Raw genomic sequence first — 21,171 nt, forward strand, 5'->3', positions numbered from 1 at the left:
GTTCTCCTTTGTCTACCATTAGAACCAAAATACAATGAGCATTCATCATTGAGTACTATTGAGGAACATGATATGACTGTTCTCCTTTGTCTACCATTAGAACCAAAATACAATGAGCATTCATCATTGAGTACTATTTAGGAACAGGATATGACTGTTCTCCTTTGTCTACCAATTAGATACAAAGTGCAAAAAGACACAGGGGTCTGTTTCAGACTATCCAGGCACACATTTTGAGTGGCTGCTTGCTGCTTCCTTGTAGCGTTTTAGCCAGGCCCAGTAGGCATGTTTGGATAATTAACGTGAGAGTTTAGGATAATTAATGTGAGAGGTTAGGATAACTAATGTAGCAAGTTATGATAATTAAATTGGCAGGTTAGGAGAACTGACGTGTCATGTTGGGATAATTGGGTTATGGTTAGGAAAAGGTTACGTTGCTTGTACACTAGATAGCGGTAAATTGCTACGTGCCGCTTAGGCCGCCCACTCGCTTGTGGGCGTGCTGGCAGCATATAGCAGCATATAGCAGCATATAGCAGCATATAGCAGCATATAGCAGCATATAGCAGCATATAGCAGCATATAGCAGCATATAGCAGCATATAGCAGCATATAGCAGCATATAGCAGCATATAGCAGCATATAGCAGCATATAGCAGCATATAGCAGCATATAGCAGCATATAGCAGCATATAGCAGCATATAGCAGCATATAGCAGCATATAGCAGCATGCTCCATTGTGCGTCAAGAGTTCAGCAGAGCAAGTTTGTATGAAGGTCTGGTTATTAAATGGGTAACATTTAATATCCTCTAAAACGCTTTGTTGGCAAACAAACTTTGCTGCCCTGTTTCCAATTGTCCACAAGTAAGTAAATACATTTAGAAAATGTAAAAAACAAAATGATGTGTTATTAGCTAATTAGCTACCGTGCAGGCTAACTCAAATGAGCTGCTATCTTGATGTATTTATCACTGTAAAAAACAAATGATGTGTTATTAGCTAACTAGCTACAGTGCAGGCTAACTCAAATGAGCTGCTATCTTGATGTATTTATCACTTTAAAAAAACAAATGATGTGTTATTAGCTAACTAGCTACAGTGCAGGCTAACTCATATGAGCTGCTATCTTGATGTATTTATCACTGTAAAAAACAAAGTCCAAATACATTTGTAAGTAGCTAGCTAACAGCCTTGGAGGAGGGTGAAAGGATAGCACCCCCAACTGTCAAAGTGAGTAGGCTCTTCTGGATAGGGAAGGTACACACATATTTGTGCCCATGAATCTATTGATCCAATGTTATCATGATTTGTTATCAGGGATATTATACTTTAGTAATCCACAATGATTTGGTGATGTAAGTCTAATAATTACATTGTCTTTCACATTCCTACAGGTACAGCAGGGGCGGCAGGGTAGCCTAGTGGTTAGAGCATTGGACTAATAACCGGAAGGTTACAGTTCTATTTTTGTTGTTTCATCAGACCAGAGGACATTTCTCCAAAAAGTACTATCTTTCCCCATGTGTTCCTCTCTAGGTTTCTTCCTAGGTTCCTAGGTTTTGGCCTTTCTAGGGAGTTTTTCCTAGCCACGATGCTTCTACACCGGCATTGCTTGCTGTTTGGGGTTTTAGGCTGGGTTTCTGTAGAGCACTTTGATATATCAGCCGATGTAAGAAGGGCTATATAAATACATTTGATTTGATTTGATATGGGATAGGGCTGTAGTCAGATGGTTTTCAGGGTGGGCCCCTATGGCCCCCCTCCCAGCGGTGTCTTCTCTCTTCAACTGTTGACCTTATCTGGAGTTGAGTTCCACATCCCTCATTCTCCTAGTTCCCAGCAACGTGCCTGCCTTATCAGGAACTCAAACCAAACTGCTACCCTTTGCCCTCTTCCATAGAAATATGAATATTCAGCAAAAACATGTTTGAACAGAATGTGAACTTTCTGCACCTCCCCTTGTCTCTCTCAGTAACTTTCCATGCACAAAGTTCCTATTCACCTTTCATTGACCCCTAACATATACATTTCTTATTCATGTAATCAATACGTTCTAATATGATGACAGGAATACGTATATTTCAAGCCAGAATCCAACAGGTAGAAAAAGGAATGTTTCGCTGTCTCACAACTTCATAATTGCATTGATGTCAGTGGAGTATCTTGCACAATGTTTGGCAGCCACACTTCAGGATAGTCAGACAGGGCAGACGTGGCATCTCCAGAAGAAGACTGAGGGGCTTTACCTCAGCGTGAAACAGAGGAAACACTACCGCTACTGTTTGACAGGTAAACCCCAACAAACACATTATTAATCAAGCAGTAAAACAGATTTGTGAAATGCACTAGTCAAACACATCAGACCATGTTTATGATCAAATGTATCCATGAACTAAGTTATTAATTGATCTCATGCAAAAACATTGAATTAAACTGAGGGTTATTTTTTGATGACTCTGAGGAAGATGAGAACTCAGATGAAGGTAGAAATCCTATTGCTGAGAGCTCAGATGACGACTGCTATGCTATCCGAAATCATACACCACGTCTACCTCTTTCTACCCCTTTCTCTCGGTCTCTCTCTCTCCCGGGCCAGAGAGGGAGAAGGCCATCACAAACTCTACCTCTTTTTCTCGGTCTCTCTCTCTCCCGGGCAGGAGAGGGAGAAGGCCGTCACCACCTCTACCTCTTTCTCTCGGTCTCTCTCGCAGAGTCCGCACCTTTGGGGGGGGTACTGTCACGTTCTGACCTTTTTTTTTTTTTGTTTTGTATTTATTTAGTATGGTCAGGGCGTGAGTTGGGTGGGCAGTCTATGTTTGATTTTCTATGATTTGGGATTTCTATGTTTCGGCCTAGTATGGTTCTCAATCAGAGGCAGGTGTCATTAGTTGTCTCTGATTGAGAATCATATGTAGGTAGCCTGGGTTGCACTGTTTGTTTGTGGGTGATTGTCTATATTGATGGCTTGTTTCAGCGCAGCTCGCATTAGCTTCACGGTTGTTATTTTGTTTATTGTTTTTGTATAGTGTTTCAGTGTTCAGTGTTTTCTTTATTAAAATTCATCATGAACACATATCACGCCGCATTTTGGTCCTCCGATCCTTCTCGCCTCTCCTCTTCAGATGAAGAGGAGGATGACCGTGACAAGTATTTAAACCATGTAATGCATAAATTGCTAATCTGTGGTCCAGGACCTAATAAATGTAGTGGGGGAGGGTCTTATAGCCCTTCCCCTTCTATTAATACAACATAAGCATAATCAATTATATCAATCATTTGGTGAAGCCTCTATCATGACCCCAAGGTGAAATCCATCAGGAGCCTTCTGGTTCTAGACTTGGCGCTCCGTGAACCTTGGCTCCAGTGATATACTGGGCCATTCGCACTACCCTCTGTAGCACCTTACGGTCAGATGCCGAGCAGTTGCCATACCAGGCGGTGATGCAACCGGTCAGGATGCTCTCTATGGTGCAGCTGTAGAACTTTTTGAGGATCAGGGGACCCATACCAAATCTTTTCAGTCTTCTGAGGAGGGAAAGGTTTTGGCTTAACCTCTTCACAGCTGACTTGGTGTGTTTGGACCATGATAGTTCGTTGGTGATGTGGACACCAAGGAAATTAAAACTCTCGACCCACTCAACTACAGCCCCGTCAATGTTAATGGGGGCCTGTTCAGCCCGCCTTTCCCTGTAGTCCACGATCGGCTCCTTTGTCTAACTCACATTGAGGGAGAAGTTGTTGTCCTGGCACGACACTGCCAGTTTTCTGACCTCCTCCCTATAGGCTGTCTCATCGTTGTCGGAAGACCATAAAACTATCAGGGCATAGCGGGGCCTTTTGTCCCATTTGGGCTTTGGGCATTTGGGCCACATTGATAACTCTATCTACATGTACATATTACCTCAGCAAACCGGTGCCCCTGCACATTGACTCTGTACCTGTACCCCCCTGTATATAGTCTCCCTATTGTTATTTTACTGCTGCTCTTTAATTACTTGTTACTTTTATTTCTGATTCTTCTCCATATTTTTTTAAAACTGCATTGTTGGTTAGCATTTCAAGTAAGTCTGATTTGATTTGATTTTGTTGATGTGAGCCATGACCAGCCTTTCAAAGCACTTCATGGCTACCGACATGAGTGCTACGGGCGGTAATTATATAGGCAGGTTACCTTCGCTTCCTTGAGCACAAGGACGATGGTGGTTTACTTGAAAAATATAGATATGACAGACTTGTTCAGGGAGAGTTTGAAAATGTCAGTGAAGACACTTGCCAGTTGGTCTGCACATGCTTGAGTACACGTCCTGGTAATCCGTCTGGCCCCGCGGCTTTCTGAAAGTTGACCTGCTTAAAGGTCTTGCTCACAGCAGTCATCCAGAACAGCTGGTGCTCTCATGCAAGCTTCAGTGTTGCTTGCCTCAAAGTGAGCATAAAAGGCATTTAGCTTGACTGGCAGGCTCGCGTCAATGGGCAGCTTGCGTCTGGGCTTCCCTTTGTAATCCGTGATAGTTTTCAAGCCCTGCCACATCCGACGAGCATCAGAGTAGTAGGATTCAATCTTTATCCAGTATTGACACTTTGCTTGTTTGATGGTTCATCTGAGGCCATAGCGGGATTTCTTATAAGCATCCGGATTAGTGTCCCGCTCCTTGAAAGCGGCAGCTCTAGCCTTTATTTCAATGCGGATGTTGCCTGTAATCCATGGATTCTGGTTGGGACATTACGTACGGTCACTGTGGGGACAACGTCAGCGTGGCACTTATTGATGAAGCCGATGACTGAGGTGGTATACTCCTCAATGCCATTGGCTGAATCCCGGAACATTTTCCAGTCTGTGCTAGTAAAACAGTCCTGTAGCTTAGCATCTGCATAATTTGACCACTTCCGTATTGAGCGTGTCACTGGTTCTTCCTGCATAGGTTTTTGATTGTAAGCTGGAGGATAGAATTATGGTCAGATTTGTCAAATGGAGGGTGTTTTTTTCCTCTGGTTGCACATGTCACATGCTGGTAAAAATTTGCTAAAACTGATTTAAGTTTGCCTGCATTAAAGTCCCCGGCCACTAGGAGCGCCGCTTCTGGGTGAGCATTTTCTTGTTTTCTTATGGCCTTATAGAGTTGGCTGTGTGCGGTCTTATTGCCAGCATCGGTCTGTGTTGGTAAATAGACGGCTACGAAGAATATAGATGAGAACTCTCTTGGTAGATAGTGTGGTCTACAGCTTATCATAAGGTATTCTCAGGCGAGCAATACCTGAAGATTTGTTTAAAATTAGACACTGCGCACCAGCTGTTGTTGGCAAATAGACACACACACCCACCCCTCGTCTTACCAGACGTAGCTAACCCTAGCAGCAACATTATGTACAAAATAAGTTTTTAAAAAACAAGTTACAAACAACGCAAAAAAACCTAACTAAATAGCACAGTTGGTTAGGAGCATGTAAAACATCATCCTCTTCGGCGCCATCTCAGCTACTCCTGTTTATCTCAGGGCATGTAACCTAGGCTACGTCTGGAAAACTCAAGGAATGAGGCAACTTTGATTTAAAAAGAGAATACAACTTTTTATAATGACTTTTCCTGACAATTACGCTGGAATACACTACGCTGTCTATGTAAATGAATGGCTACTGCTGTCGCACGTGGTTGGCGTAGTCCCAAGTGTTATTTCTGTTTAAGATTCAGCTTTCTCGCATACATGCCCTGATTGGGATCAGTGCCCTCCTCCTTTGGTGACCACGGTCACCTGCTCTGCATCCTCCATCACCATGGGCCCCTAGTCAGCTGACGCCTCTATGTTGACCACGGTCACCTGCTCTGCATCCTCCATCACCATGGGCCCCTAGTCAGCTGACGCCTCTATGTTGACCACGGTCACCTGCTCTGCATCCTCCATCACCATGGGCCCCTAGCTCCTCCACCATCACCATGGTCCCCTAGTCACGACCCCTCTATGTTGAACCCGGTCCCCTTCTCTGGCTCCTCCACCATCACCATGGTCCCACGGTCACCTGCTCTGCATCCGTCACCACGAGCCCCTCCTCAACTGCCTCCTTTGGTGACCATGGTCTCTTGCTCTGCCCCCTCTATGGTGACCACGGTCCCCTTCTCTGCCTCCTCCATCACCATGGGCCTCTAGTCAGCTGACTCCTCTATGTTGACCACGGTCCCCTTCTCTGGCTCCTCCACCATCACCATGGTCCCCTAGTCAGCTGACTCCTCTATGTTGACCACGGTCCCCTTCTCTGCCTCCACCATCACCATGGGCCCCTAGTCAGCTGACTCTATGGTGACCATGGTCTCTTGCTCTGCCCCCTCTATGGTGACCACGGTCCCCTTCTCTGCCTCCACCATCACCATGGGCCTCTAGTCAGCTGACTCCTCTGTGTTGACCACGGTCCCCTTCTCTGGCTCTTCCATCACCATGGGCCCCTAGTCAGCTGACTCCTCTATGTTGACCACGGTCCCCTTCTCTGCCTCCACCATCACCATGGGCCCCTAGTCAGCTGACTCCTCTATGTTGACCACGGTCCCCTTCTCTGCCTCTTCCATCACCATGGGCCCCTAGTCAGCTGACTCTATGGTGACCACGGTCCCCTTCTCTGCCTCCACCATCACCATGGGCCCCTAGTCAGCTGACGCCTCTATGTTGACCACGGTCCCCTTCTCTGCCTCCACCATCACCATGGGCCCCTAGTCAGCTGACGCCTCTATGTTGACCACGGTCCCCTTCTCTGCCTCCTCCATCACCATGGGCCCCTAGTCAGCTGACTCTATGGTGACCACGGTCCCCTTCTCTGCCTCCACCATCACCATGGGCCCCTAGTCAGCTGACGCCTCTATGTTGACCACGGTCCCCTTCTCTGCCTCCACCATCACCATGGGCCCCTAGTCAGCTGACTCCTCTATGTTGACCACGGTCCCCTTCTCTGCCTCCTCCATCACCATAAGTTTTATCTGATCTTAAATGGTTAGATCTGGAACCTTTTTGTTTTTTTTACAGGGTTCCCCTACAGGCAAAAATGGTGCCCCAAAATATTTTTTTTTTGTGTGAGTGTACTGGGAATAAAATGTCAATATACTGTCAACAATGTTTCACTGCGCAAGACCCAAATGATTTTCTCTCTACGATAATTGTAATGGTTGTGCAGACAGGACATACCAGTAATTTTTTCTATTGGACACACAGGCCAATAAATAAACTAGCTGATCACAAATCTAATTAAAATGTTAAATACAATTGTTTATTCTATTATATGTTATATGCAGAGTAATTGTTTTATCTCTTAAGTTTGGTGAGGAATACAGCATAATGAAGTTGATTAATTATATGGTCAGTTCCGAGTGAGTGTAAAACCCCAAGCGGATGCATAACTTTTATACATCCAGTGAAATATCTGTCTCATTGTTCAATGCTCGGCGATAGTAGCTCATTCCGCTCATTATTGGCTCTTTTCACTGGCGAAACCCCTCTCCAATTTCATCGTGGGGGTCAATAACCAAAAGTTGAGTAATGATTGTATTATGCCCTGCGATGCACCCTCCCGCACACAGGTGGCGTACCTCTACGTTTGTGTAGTTTGACAAGCCCAGTCATTCGAAAAAGAAGAAGTGAAAATTTGCCATCGCGTTTGTTTTTGTTTTTATTAGTAGGAGATATTAAACCACAAGTAATACTGTATTCGATAAACAATGGACACATTACTTAATCCAGTACACAAATAAAACAAACTATTTATGATTCCGTTTCAGCGAAGCAAGGCTTCAGGTAAGAACGACCTTACGAGGAGTCTGTTTCCGGACAAATGGACAGGCAAGGCCTGGTCAAGTCCATTTTAATAAAAGCCGCGTCCCTTTTAGACAAAACCGCAAGGACTGGCTAATGTTACTCAACTATTTGCTAAAGTTAATCAAACTGAAAAAGTAATGCCATCACATAATTTATCAAAATAGGCAAATGTGTAGCTAACTAACGTTAGCAATAAATTGTGGCGAAAACCCTAAATAACGTTAGTTAACTAGGGTTATCTTGCAATTTGTGACTTTATTTCGTAACTTATCCAGCTGAGACCCGGTACAGGTAAATAAATTAGCGTAGCAACACTGATTAAATCACTGTCTACATCAGAAAACAATGGCTATGTGTGCTAACTAGATAGCAAGTCACCAAATTACATAACAGCCCTTGTATTTTATACAGGTTTTTCAGGTTGTTTATCTATCTGATCTTTACTTAATAAGGAGAGTGAAGATAACTAGCCTGCCGTTCTCCACCACAAACTGAGCCCAAGACTATACTGACTGGGTCCTGACTGACATCACTGGGCACCGCAGGAGAAATGGCATCAGTGAAAGACAGCAGTCAAACACTCCTGTTGAATATCATCACGAAAGATAAAGAGGAGGAAGTGAAGATTTGGGAATGTGATGATTATCCAGGTAAGAAGAGAAAAGGGTTTTTATCAACAGCGTTTACAACCAAGGTAAGAGAGCAGGGGTGTATTCATTAGTTGCAGAATGTATCAAAAACCTTGGTCTATTGCAAAACGTTTACAACAGAAACCGTTTACAATTTAAATAAGAGTTTTCATTGGATAAATTCAGGTTGGTCCCTTCCTGTTTTGTGCCTTTTGCTTCTGTCCGGTTCTTTGTGTATGTCCATAAGGTATTGGACTGTATATTGAATACTGTATTCTCCACATGGCTCATTCACATTTTTCTACCACTGTACATTGCATTGTGTTACTGTTCTACACACCGCATATTCATGTTTACCTTTACATTTTAGTCATTTTACACATGCTCTTATCTGCCTTTGTGACAGGTTAAAGGAAATATTCATAGCCTGTTATACATTAAAAACTATTAGTAAGTTCATAGGGGAGAAATACCTTGCTCAAGGGCACATCGACAGATCCCCCTCCCCCCCATCTAGTTGGCTCGGGGATCCGACTCTGCGACCTCTCGGTTACTGGCCAAACAGTTTGCTACTGTGTGCACTTAAGATACCATCCCAGGTTTTATCAACAGCGGTTACACTTTTCCTCTGGTCCTCGATGGCCACAGTGTCAGCTGGTTTTCATACTTGCCTTTTAGTGAGAGACTGATTTCTATTAGAATATTATTTTTAAGATGCCAATTGTATTTTTTTTACTTAAGATACCTGGGTCTGTTGTTGATCGAGGCAGGCAGATATCAAATACGCAGTTAGGTCATTTAGTTGCACGGCAACCACTTTCTTACATGGTTTTAGTATTTATTTTATTTCCTCGAGTGAATGCAACATGTTAGTTTAGACGCAATGCATTTGTCACATTTTGACACTTTTTTTTTTTCTATTCTCATTTACACAGGAGAGAGTCCAGACATGGCATCTGTAGAGCTGGCAGGCAGCAGTCAAACACTGGGGCTGAATGTCACCATTAATGAAGAACAGAAGGATGACATTGGGGAATCTGCTGATCATGGTAAGAGCAGATTTGATGTATTATTTTTAGGCATGTCAGAGGATGCAGGAACACATTAGTTGATTTAACGGTTTTAAGGCCCACTCCAGCTATCTTTGAATTTTTCCAATAATAAAAGTAAAGCACAAGCATTTCGCTACACCCCGCAATAACATCTGCTGAACATGTGCATGTGACCAATAACATCTGCTGTGAGCAATAACATCTGCTGAACATGTGCATGTGACCAATAACATCTGCTGAACATGTGCATGTGGCCAATAACATCTGCTGAACATGTGCATGTGGCCAATAACATCTGCTGAACATGTGCATGTGGCCAATAACATCTGCTGAACATGTGCATGTGGCCAATAACATCTGCTGAACATGTGCATGTGGCCAATAACATCTGCTGAGCATGTGCATGTGGCCAATAACATCTGCTGTGAGCAATAACATCTGCTGAACATGTGCATGTGGCCAATAACATCTGCTGAACATGTGCATGTGGCCAATAACATCTGCTGAACATGTGCATGTGGCCAATAACATCTGCTGAACATGTGCATGTGGACAATAACATCTGCTGAACATGTGCATGTGGCCAATAACATCTGCTGAGCATGTGCATGTGGCCAATAACATCTGCTGTGAGCAATAACATCTGCTGAAGATGTGCATATGACCAATAACATCTGCTGAACATGTGCATGTGACCAATAACATCTGCTGAACATGTGCATGTGACCAATAACATCTGCTGAACATGTGCATGTGACCAATAACATCTGCTGAACATGTGCATGTGACCAATAACATCTGCTGAACATGTGACCAATAACATCTGCTGAACATGTGACCAATAACATCTGCTGTGCATGTGACCAATAACATCTGCTGTGCATGTGACCAATAACATCTGCTGTGCATGTGAACAATAACATCTGCTGAACATGTGCATGAACATGCTGCATGTGACCATGTGATAACATCTGCTGAACATGTGCATGTGACCAATAACATCTGCTGAACATGTGCATGTGACCAATAACATCTGCTGAACATGTGCATGTGGCCAATAACATCTGCTGAACATGTGCATGTGGCCAATAACATCTGCTGAACATGTGCATGTGGCCAATAACATCTGCTGAACATGTGCATGTGGCCAATAACATCTGCTGAACATGTGCATGTGGCCAATAACATCTGCTGAACATGTGCATGTGGCCAATAACATCTGCTGAACATGTGCATGTGGCCAATAACATCTGCTGAACATGTGCATGTGGCCAATAACATCTGCTGAACATGTGCATGTGGCCAATAACATCTGCTGAACATGTGCATGTGGCCAATAACATCTGCTGAACATGTGCATGTGGCCAATAACATCTGCTGAACATGTGCATGTGGCCAATAACATCTGCTGAAACATGTGGCCAATAACATCTGCTGAACATGTGACCAATAACATCTGCTGAACATGTGACCAATAACATCTGCTGAACATGTGACCAATAACATCTGCTGAACATGTGACCAATAACATCTGCTGAACATGTGCATGTGACCAATAACATCTGCTGAACATGTGACCAATAACATCTGCTGAACATGTGCATGTGACCAATAACATCTGCTGAACATGTGCATGTGGCCAATAACATCTGCTGAACATGTGCATGTGACCAATAACATCTGAACATGTGACCAATAACATCTGCTGAACATGTGCATGTGACCAATAACATCTGCTGAACATGTGCATGTGACCAATAACATCTGCTGTGCATGTGACCAATAACATCTGCTGAACATGTGTATGTGACCAATAACATCTGCTGAACATGTGACCAATAACATCTGCTGAGCATGTGACCAATAACATCTGCTGTGCATGTGACCAATAACATCTGCTGAACATGTGCATGTGACCAATAACATATGCTTAACATGTGCATGTGGCCAATAACATCTGCTGAACATGTGCATGTGGCCAATAACATCTGCTGAACATGTGCATGTGGCCAATAACATCTGCTGAACATGTGCATGTGGCCAATAACATCTGCTGAACATGTGCATGTGGCCAATAACATCTGCTGAACATGTGCATGTGGCCAATAACATCTGCTGAACATGTGCATGTGGCCAATAACATCTGCTGAACATGTGCATGTGGCCAATAACATCTGCTGAACATGTGCATGTGGCCAATAACATCTGCTGAACATGTGCATGTGGCCAATAACATCTGCTGAACATGTGCATGTGGCCAATAACATCTGCTGAACATGTGCATGTGGCCAATAACATCTGCTGAACATGTGCATGTGGCCAATAACATCTGCTGAACATGTGGCCAATAACATCTGCTGAACATGTGACCAATAACATCTGCTGAACATGTGACCAATAACATCTGCTGAACATGTGACCAATAACATCTGCTGAACATGTGCATGTGACCAATAACATCTGCTGAACATGTGACCAATAACATCTGCTGAACATGTGCATGTGACCAATAACATCTGCTGAACATGTGCATGTGGCCAATAACATCTGCTGAACATGTGCATGTGACCAATAACATCTGAACATGTGACCAATAACATCTGCTGAACATGTGCATGTGACCAATAACATCTGCTGAACATGTGCATGTGACCAATAACATCTGCTGTGCATGTGACCAATAACATCTGCTGAACATGTGTATGTGACCAATAACATCTGCTGAACATGTGACCAATAACATCTGCTGAGCATGTGACCAATAACATCTGCTGTGCATGTGACCAATAACATCTGCTGTGCATGTGGCCAATAACATCTGCTGTGCATGTGACCAATAACATCTGCTGAACATGTGCATGTGACCAATAACATCTGCTGTGCATGTGACCAATAACATCTGCTGTGCATGTGACCAATAACATCTGCTGTGCATGTGACCAATAACATCTGCCGTGCATGTGACCAATAACATCTGCTGTGCATGTGACCAATAACATCTGCTGTGCATGTGACCAATAACATCTGCTGTGCATGTGACCAATAACATCTGCTGTGCATGTGACCAATAACATCTGCTGTGCATGTGACCAATAACATCTGCTGAGCATGTGACCAATAACATCTGCTGAACATGTGACCAATAACATCTGCTGAGCATGTGACCAATAACATCTGCTGAGCATGTGACCAATAACATCTGCTGAACATGTGACCAATAACATCTGCTGAGCATGTGACCAATAACATCTGCTGAGCATGTGACCAATAACATCTGCTGTGCATGTGACCAATAACATCTGCTGTGCATGTGACCAATAACATCTGCTGAGCATGTGCATGTGACCAATAACATCTGCTGAGCATGTGCATGTGACCAATAACATCTGTTGAACATGTGCATGTGACCAATAACATCTGTTGAACATGTGCATGTGACCAATAACATCTGCCGAACATGTGCATGTGACCAATAACATCTGCCGAACATGTGCATGTGGCCAATAACATCTGCCGAACATGTGCATGTGGCCAATAACATCTGCCGAACATGTGCATGTGGCCAATAACATCTGCCGAACATGTGCATGTGACCAATAACATCTGCCGAACATGTGACCAATAACATCTGCTGCACATGTGACCAATAACATCTGCTGCACATGTGACCAATAACATCTGCTGCACATGTGACCAATAACATCTGCTGCACATGTGACCAATAACATCTGCTGCACATGTGACCAATAACATCTGCTGCACATGTGACCAATAACATCTGCTGCACATGTGACCAATAACATCTGCTGCACATGTGACCAATAACATCTGCTGCACATGTGACCAATAACATCTGCTGCACATGTGACCAATAACATCTGCTGCACATGTGACCAATAACATCTGCTGCACATGTGACCAATAACATCTGCTGCACATGTGACCAATAACATCTGATTTTAAGCATATTCCAAGTATAAATTCAGTAAAGTATAAACACATAAGGGTGAAATAATATGTTTAGACACAATTACGAATTTCAAAGGTTTGGCAATTGAAGGAATTGCATGTGGAAACAATAGAGAAGCAATTGAGGACAAAAGAGCACCCCCCCTCCCCCACCACCACCACACTTTTACCATGTCAGAGGACACCTAGAGGTTGACACGGGAGTGAAAATTAATTCCTGTCCCATCTTGTCCTGGCAATTTTTTCCCCTGTACTGTCCTGATCTCGCAACAATTATTTTACCCCAGAACATTCTTGTCCCTTCCTGATAAAAACCACTCCCATCTCGTGCTCTTTTTTTGCCCGCAGAAATATGTAGGCTATTGCGTTGGTTTACCAAGTGTTATAAAAAAACATGAGTTGGCACACACGCAGAAAAAATATTTTGTGTGGAGTTGCTGACTAACGGCGAATAAACTATACAAATAGTTTATTAAATTACCTAAATGTTTTTATAGTTTATAGTTTGGTCTGCTCAGCACAGCACTGAGCACATTAAACTGCAGCCTACAGCTGAGCACAGCACTGAGCACATTAAACTGCAGCCTACAGCTGAGCACAGCACTGAGCACATTAAACTGCAGCCTACAGCTGAGCACTGAGCACATTAAACTGTAGCCTACAGCTGAGCACAGCACCGGCATAAAACTGTAGCCTATGGCTCAGCACAGCACCGGCATAAAACTGTAGCCTACAGCTCAGCAAGCACCGGCAGGAAACGGTAGCCTATGGCTCAGCACAGCACTGGCCTACAGCTCAGCACAGCACCGGCCTACAGCTGAGCACAGCACCGGCCTACAGCTCACCACAGCACCGGCCTTCAGCACAGCACCGGCCTACAGCTCAGCACAGCACCGGCCTACAGCTGAGCACTGAGCACACAAATTTACAACATGAACATAAAACATTTTTAAAAACCTGAGCGCCAGTACTGCATAAGTCAATCTATTTTTATTTCTCTCTTCACCTCCGATGGCATGGGATTAGTTAAATATGCAAACAATTAGTCCTCCCGGGTGGCGCAGTGGTTAAGGGCGCTGTACTGCAGTGCCAGCTGTGCCATCAGAGACTCTGGGTTCGCGCCCAGGCTCTGTCGTAACCGGCCGTGACCGGGAGGTCCGTGGGGCGACGAACAATTGGCCTAAGATTCGCCCGGGTTAGGGAGGGGTTGGCCGGTAGGGATGTCCTTGTCTCATCGCGCACCAGCGACTCCTGTGGCGGGCCGGGTGCAGTGCGTGCTAACCAAGGTTGCCAGGTGCACGGTGTTTCCTCTGACACATTGGTGCGGCTGGCTTCCGGCTTGGTTGGGTTGTGTATCGGAGGACTCATGACTTTCAACCTTTGTCTCCTAAGCCCGTACGGGAGTTGTAGCGATGAGACAAGATAGTAGCTACTAAAAACAATTGGATACCACGAAATTGGGGAGAAAACGGGGTAAAATTCAAAAAAAAAAAAAAAATGCTAACAATTTGGTTTGAAGGTAAAGTTGTTGAAAGTATTAGCAGCCGCCTCAGGCCACGTGTCGCTCTCTCCGGTTGGTAGCCTAATCCGCAACATTTTTACAAGCCATGTTTGTCAAAGACAAACTCCATCAAATTTAGGCAAAACATGTTTTTTTCTTTCCTTGTCTCTGTTAGTGATGGGTCCTAGAGGACTTGACGGAAGGGGAAGTGTGGAAATGACTTCAATTTTTGTATACGTTTTTATGAAGTAAACTGTTAGGCCTACCCTACACAGTTGTTGTTTATATGAAATGCTCCTCACATGATATATTTCCACCTAAAAAAACAAACGCAATTTTACACTTGATCCTGTCCCGAACTAGACTCTAGAATTTCACTCCCATTCCTGCCAGAATCTCACAAAACCTGCTGAATTCCTGTTCCTGTGTTAAGCTCTAACCTGGACCAACCACTGAGATGTGCCATTTGTTAAGTACATCGGGTGATACATTAGGTGATAGGAAGTCTGGAGTGGGTCTTTAAAGATGCTCAACAGCGGTATTGTCACTTAGAAAAGAAGATAAAGCCGATGTAGCATTCATTTCAAGCAGAATACACCTATAGATGTAACTCCTTTTCAGTAATGCTTTATCAGGCACATTTCTTTATTTTAATTTGATCCAATGATTATGGATGTGTACTGCACCTGCTAACCAGTTTTTATGTTGTCATTCACACAGGAGAGACCTCTAACTCCTCTGAGCAAGTGGAGACATTTCCTGCATCCGGGAAGAAACATCAGGAAGGGACCAAAGCTAAGAGGTCTCGCCACTGTCCTCACTGTGAGGAGAGTTTCCCATTCCCATCATATCTTGAAAGACACCTTCGAAAACATTCTGGAGAGAAGCCTTATTCCTGCTCTGTTTGTGGGAGGAGTTTTTCTCAACTGAGTGGGTTGAACGTGCACCAGCGAACACACACTGGAGAGAAGCCTCACCGCTGTCCTCACTGTGAGGAGAGTTTCCCATTTCCATCATATCTTGAAAGACACCTACGAAAGCATTCTGGAGAGAAGCCTTATTCCTGCTCTGACTGTGGGATGAGTTTCTCCCAACTGAGTGGCTTGAACGTACACCAGCGAACACACACTGGAGAGAAGCCTCACCACTGTCCTCACTGTGAGAAGAGTTTCCCATTCCTATCATATCTTGAAAGACACCTGCGAAAACATTCTGGAGAGAAGCCTTACTGCTGCTCTGACTGTGGGAAATGCTTCACAACATCAAGTCATTTAACCTCCCATCGCCGAGTTCACACAGGGGAGAAGCCTTACTCCTGCTCTGACTGTGGGAAGAGTTTCCCATTCCCATCATATCTTGAACGACACCTGCGGAAACATGCTAACCATTGTGTTATATGAAGGTCATGTGGTGGCAACCAGCACTGAACAATACATTTTTGGCCAGCAGTCAACCCAGCCGGCCAGCAGTCAATCCAGCCGGCCGGCAGTCAACCCAGCCGGCCGGCAGTCAACTCAGCCGGCCAAACCACATACACTGTTGTTCACTGGAATCGTCATTAAGTCGAAGAGGAATCGGTTCAAGGAGTGAAGTCAGGATAGATGATCCTTTCCTCCAAAACATATGAATCTCATATCATCTGTTTTATATGTGCCAAGTCTATTGAGGGAGGCACAGGTTACAGGTTACAGTTTAGGCTTAAAGCCTGTTTTGTATGAATTATTAAATGTGGTGTCCAGCACAACCTATGACAAAGCTTACAATTAATTAATTGATGGTTTGGGTTCTTTGATCAGTGAAATGATCTTCTCCCAGACATTCTCCTAGCCAATAGCTTCATCATCATCATCATCAGACAAATACTTTACCCATGATTTAACCATTTGGAAGATATTTTTGCTTTAGTAATTGAAGATGGAAAATAAATAGCAGACACCAAACCTCTGGACAAATTTGTACCCAATGGGACATCATAGGCACAAAGTACAGACTGTCGACTTAAGATAAAGAGACAAAGTTCCTGGAAACCAGGGAGACCCTCTGAGTTAAATATATCTCCTAGGTTTTTGATCCCTTTTTCACACCAGGCTTTTGGCTCAAATGGTTTATTACCTGAAAGTAATAGCCTTGTTACGCCATAGAGGGGTATAGAGATGCCACTTCCAGTTACCACCTGGAAGTGGACAGATCCATGACAGATCCATGACAGGTCCATGACAGATCCATGACAGGTCCATGACAGATCCATGACAGATCCATGACAGGTCCATGACAGGTCCATGACAGGTCCATGACAGATCCATGACAGATCCATGACAGGTCCATGACAGGTCCATGACAGATCCATGACAGGTCCATGACAGATCCATGACAGGTCCATGACAGATCCATGACAGATCCATGACAGGTCCATGACAGGTCCATGACAGATCCATGACAGATCCATGACAGATCCATGACAGGTCCATGACAGGTCCATGACAGATCCATGACAGGTCCATGACAGATCCATGACAGATCCATGACAGGTCCATGTAAACGTAACTGGTGCCATAGACTCTGTCTGGAAGGAATGGGATGCTAACGAACGGCAGTAGGTCTGGTGTTTTGGAGTTTTCGCAGAGGTTAGCGTCTTCCGAAATTTCGGAAGTAGAGGGGGACATTCGATTCGTCACTAGCAAAGAGAGAGAGAGAGAGAGAGTGAAGCTTCTCATTTTCTAGAATCTCTTAATCCCTTTCTCTTAACACATGGACCTAGAATTGTAATCGTGCAGCTGACCAATTACACAACACATTAGTTCTGGATTAACCAACTATACCATTTACACACTTCTCAACATTCCTTAAGTTCTTCACTGCATTGGAGATAATAGAACTGTAATATACTATAACATGCATTTCTTAGTATACTAGAAAAATAACACATCTTTCAATCTAATAAGGGGAAACCAATTCCTTTTCAATAACTACCAAGAGACTGGTGTAGACTGATGAACCATGATATAAGTGATTGACCATTAAGACGTCCGCATGCTTCCCAGCCTAAACAGGTCCTTGTAGTACCTCAAACTGGATCTTTGCCATTCCATAAAGGTATTTATGTACATGTTTATAGAGTAAGTTTAAATTCCTGCTGACTGTCGAAAGAGGATTTTTAAGATTTTGGGAATGTGATGATTAACCTGGTAATCGAGCAGGTTTTATTACCATACGTGACCTGGTCACTGATAATAAAAGGCTTTACCCTGAATTCAGATCTCGTTCCTGCTGGATAAATCTCAACAGAAGATCTTAAAAAGTGTTGTTTCCTTCTGAAGTAAACAATCCAGCCACATGGTGGCATATATCTGTTTGTTTTTAGTCGTTTTGTCTAGAAGCTGTCTAGCTGCTTTTGTCAAAATTACCTTTTTGTAGTGGGTGATTAATGTAGCAGGTTAGGATATTTTTTTTACATTATTATTTTTACCTTTATTTAACTAGGCAAGTCAGTTAAGAACAAATTCTTATTTTCAATGATGGCCTAGGAACAGTGGGTTAACTGCCTGATCAGGGGCAGAACGACAGATTTGTACCTTGTCAGCTCGGGGATTTGAATTTGCGACCTTCCAGTTACTAGTCCAACGCTCTAACCACTAGGCTACCCTAGGTTAAAGTTAAGAAAATAATTAGGTTTGGCTAAAGTGATATTTTCTAAAATGTTTTGACGTCTAGTTGACATAAGCTGTATTCCATCTAGGCATTGTGGAATAAGCGTCCGCTCCCGAGTGGCGCAGCGGTCCAAAGCGTCCGCTCCCGAGTGGCGCAGCGGTCCAAAGCACCTCATCGCAGTGCTAGAGGCGTCACTACAGACTCCCTGATTCGAATCCAGGCTGTATCAATTGGGAGTCCCATAGAGCGGCGCACAATTCACCCAGCGTCATCCAGGTTTGGCCGGTGTAGGCAGTCGTTGTAAATAATAATTTATTCTTGCCTAGTTAAATAAAGATTAAATAAAATAAAACATGTCATTCTTGGATGTCACCTGCTGGTAAGGTGCTGAACTGTTAGGTTATAGACCGGATGCCATTGTTGAGCAGGCGGTATATAGAAGTTGTTACTCGCTGGCTAAGGCACTGTTGGCTTCTTCAATAAAACGACATGAAACACGTGCTATCCGGGATCCCTACCCCATTGCATTTGACATTACAGACAAATATTCTTTGGTTTTACCTCAGTATATCGCTATTCGATTAGCTGACTCCCTCGACTCCTTGGCTCTTCTTTGGTAGCTAACTCAGCTGTCAAATCGTTAAGTCTCTGCTCTCTCTTTACTTAATATCTGCTGGCTGTTGTTATGTTGTGTTCTGTGAGTTTGTGCCTGTGCTCGTCTAGGTGGTGTTCTCTGGCTTAGTACTTCACTACATTACCAAAAGTATATGGACACCTGCTAGTTGAATATCTTAATATGTAATTTGTACCCCCTCCTTTGCCGCTATAACAGCCTCCACTCTTCTGGGAAGGCTTTTTACTAGATGTTGGAACATTGTTGTGGGGACTTAGTAGCAGTAGTGAGGTTGAGCGCTGATGTTGTTGGGCGATTAGGTCTGGCTCGCAGTCGGCGTTCCAATTCATCCAAAAGGTGTTTGGTGGGATTGAGGTCAGGTCTATGTGCAGGCAAATCAAGTTTTTCCACACCGATCTCGACAAACTATTTCTCATCTGCGGGATCGTCTGAAACCAGTCACCCGGACAGCTGATGAAACCGAGAAGCATTTTTGTCTTTAATAAAGACCTTTTGTGTAGAAACTAATTTTGATTGGCTGAGCCTGGCTCCGTAGTGCGTGGTCTGTTCCATCCCAGGCCCAGCCAAGCCCCTTCCCAGTCATGAAATTCATAGGTTAGGACCTAATCAATTTATTTAAATTGACTGATTTCCTTATATGAACTGTAAAAATAGTAAAATCATTGAAATTATTGCATGTCGGGTTTTACAAATTTAGTTCAGTATAGATAAATCCTTGACGCAATAATCCCAGAGGCAGAACAGGTCGAAAAGTTCATTGAAGGACAAAAAAACAAACGAAGAGCAGACAAGGTACTAAACAATTAACACAGGCAGGAATGATTTTCCACTTTCCTTTTAAACCGGAGGCAAGCCTGCCGGAGCAGAAGTCAGAGCTGCCTCGACTGGAGTAGGGGAGCAGGATCATGCGGCCCCACATGTGGGGAATCTAATTGGTTGTTTACATCACACCTCCTCGTGATTGATGGATTGTAGCTCGCCACTGCCAACACTGCATGGCTTGTGGCTGATTTTAGCCAACTCAAGCTAGCTAACGCAGAGTAGATTCTCCATATGTGACCCGTTTCAGGAAACTAGGCGTATGTCTCGGGTCACAAATTCACAGGAGAGCCGCTTGAACGTAACCTTTTTTTAAAAATGAAAATGCCTGTTTTGGAGGGCAGAAATGCCTTCTGGAACATGTGAACTTTCATGTGCCTTAATAATAACAAACTTGTATGCCATCTGTAAATACGAATAAAATTGTTAAATTTTGATCCATGTTGGTTTAGCCTAATTTTCGCCATCTAACATTGAACCTGGTTGGTTAGCTCCCTGCAAATTCATGCAAGGTAGTAACAAGTGCTCAGCATACGTGGGAATCACTAACCTTTGATGATCTTCATCAGATGACACTCATAGGACTTAATGTTACACAATACATGTATGTTTTGTTTGATAAAGTTCATATTTATATCAGAAAATCTCAGTAATCATTGGCGCGTTATGTTCAGTCATTCCAAAAACATCCAGTGATTTTGCAGAGAGCCACATCAATTTACAGAAATACTCATCATAAATGTTGATGAAAATACAAGTGTTATGCATGGAACTTTAGATAAACTTCTCCTTAATGCAACCGCTGTGTCAGATTTCAAAAAAGCTTTACCGAAAAAGCAAACCATGTAATAATCTGAGTACAGCGCTCAGACAACAAAACAGCCAAACAGATATCCACCATGTTGTGCAGTCAACAGAAGTCAGAAATAGCATGATAAATATTAACTTACCTTTGATGATCTTCATAAGAATGCACTCCCAGGAATCCCAGTTTCACAATATATGTTTGATTTGTTCGATAAAGTCCCTCATTTATGTCCAAATACCTCCTTGTTCTTTGCGCGTTTAGTACACAATCCAAAATCACGACGCGCCGGTAAGTACATGCGAAAGTTCAGACTAAAAGT

General features: G+C 43.5%; 1 long non-coding RNA gene across 2 annotated transcripts; it reads left to right on the forward strand.

Annotated features, from left to right (window-relative positions):
• The first annotated feature begins 7,583 nt into the window (after nt 1–7,583).
• Nucleotides 7,584–18,193, forward strand: LOC112256942. 2 transcript variants are annotated; one of them, XR_002954485.2, is made up of 4 exons: nt 7,584–7,771; nt 8,204–8,442; nt 9,357–9,470; nt 15,664–18,193. It is a non-coding gene; the product is annotated as an uncharacterized LOC112256942 (long non-coding RNA). The 2 variants fall into 2 exon arrangements; XR_002954486.2 differs by having other exon boundaries at nt 8,245–8,442.
• Nucleotides 18,194–21,171: the final 2,978 nt, after the last annotated feature.

This window comes from Oncorhynchus tshawytscha, linkage group LG08, assembly GCF_018296145.1.
Source record: "Oncorhynchus tshawytscha isolate Ot180627B linkage group LG08, Otsh_v2.0, whole genome shotgun sequence".
Classification (NCBI taxonomy): domain Eukaryota; kingdom Metazoa; phylum Chordata; class Actinopteri; order Salmoniformes; family Salmonidae; genus Oncorhynchus; species Oncorhynchus tshawytscha.